Source organism: Triticum urartu, chromosome 7 (assembly GCF_003073215.2).
Source record: "Triticum urartu cultivar G1812 chromosome 7, Tu2.1, whole genome shotgun sequence".
In the NCBI taxonomy this organism is placed as follows: domain Eukaryota; kingdom Viridiplantae; phylum Streptophyta; class Magnoliopsida; order Poales; family Poaceae; genus Triticum; species Triticum urartu.
The window spans coordinates 635776574-635778572 of NC_053028.1; positions in this window are offsets into that span (position 1 = coordinate 635776574).

Genomic DNA, 1999 nt, shown 5'->3' on the forward strand with positions numbered 1-1999 from the left:
GCGGTTGCCGCTCAAACCCACATCCTCACTGGTGTCCGGACACTATTTGTTGTCCGAAGAACGATTTGAACATCTCTTTGAGTGTCATACCGAAGAAGTGCTGAATAGCTCGCGGTCCTTCTGGGTTGAATTCCCACATGCGGAGGGGCCGACGTTTGCAAGGCTGGACTCGACGAACTAGCATAACTTGCATTACTGTAACCAGGCTGAAATCTCTGTCAAAGAGTTCTCGGATACGGCTCTGCAATATTGGCACATCCTTTGCTGGACCCCAGCTCAGCCCCCTGCAAATCCATGACGTCAGCTGCGGTGGGGGGCCCGAGCGGAAGGTAGGGGCTGCTACCCACTTGGCACTTCGGGGAGTTGTGATGTAAAACCACTCCCGCTGCCACAAACTGGACACCTCTAAGAAGGAACCCTCTGTCCATGGAGCATCAGCGATTTTGCTTATTAAGGCACCTCCGCACTCTGTGTGCCGCCCCTCGATCATCTTCGGCTTCACATCGAAGGTCTTGAGCCACAGGCCGAAGTGAGGGGTAATGCGAAGGAAGGCCTCACATACAACAATAAATGACGTGATGTGAAGAAGGAAATCTGGGGCCAGATCATGGAAATCCAGCCCATAATAAAACATAAGCCCCCTAACAAAGGGATCCAGAGCGAGGCCTAGTCCTCAGAGGAAGTGAGAGATGAACACGACACTCTCGGTGGGTTTGGGAGTAGGGATGACCTGCCCTCGGGTGGGCAGCCTATGCGAAATTTCAGCGATCAGATATCTAGCCTCTCTCAGCTTTTTGATGTCCTCCTCTGTGACAGAGGAAGGCATCCACCGACCTTGAAGGTTGGATCCGGACATGGTTGAAGGTCCGAAGCGCCTGGCCTGAGCTTTGGGTGTTGGAACTCGAGGCGGGGAAAGGATTCAATTGAGCACGAGGGGGAAAAAGGACAGGCCTCGCCCTCTTTATAAAGGAGGTGAATATCAAGCATCCTCCTTGTGGCTGTTTGGGACTTACCTAAGATCTAGGAGTCATACCAACAGGCGCGATTGGATTACCCACGTCTGTATTGATGAGAATCCCGTAATAAGGGGGACACGATCTCTGCTTTGACGAGACGTGTCAGAAAAACCGCCTCGCAATATGCATAGCGCTGGTTGAGAAAAAACGGTTCAGATAAAGATCGGGCCATGACGTGATGTCGTGCTGTCAAAACGTGACAGCAGATTAGATTTATGGAAATATTATTCTCTCTACGGTGGGGTGTGGAAGTTGTTTTGCAGAGCCGGACACTATCCTTGAGTTCAAAATTTTCTATGGAGTATTCGGAGGAGGAACCCGCCTTGCAATGCCGAAGATAATACTGCGCGCCGGACTATATCTTGTCCCCCGCCTCCTGTTACCATCCGTCTTAGACGCACAGTTCGGGACCCCCTACCCGAGATTCGCCAGTTTTGACACCGACAATTGTGTAGAAGCATTTGAAATACTTAAGAAAGCTTTGATCTCTGCACCTATCGTTCAGCCACTTGATTGGAATTTACCCTTTGAAATTATGTGTGATGCTAGTGATTATGTTGTAGGTGCTGTTCTAGGGCAAAGAGTTGATTAGAAATTAAATGTTATTCAATATGCTAGTAAAACCCTAGACAATGCTCAAAGAAACTACGCTACTACTGAAAAAGAATTCTTAGCAGTTGTATTTGCTTGTGATAAGTTCAGACCTTATATTGTTGATTCTAAAGTAACTATTTACACTGATCATGCTTCTATTAAATATCTCATGGAAAAGAAAGATGCTGAAACTAGACTTATAAGATGGGTTCTCTTGCTACAAGAATTTGACTTACATATTGTTGATAGAAAGGGAGCTGAGAACCCCGTTGCAGACAACTTGTCTAGGTTAGAAAATGTGCTTGATGACCCACTTCCTATTGATGATAGCTTTCCTAATCAGCAATTAAATGTCATAAATGCTTCTAATACTGCTCCATGGTATGCTG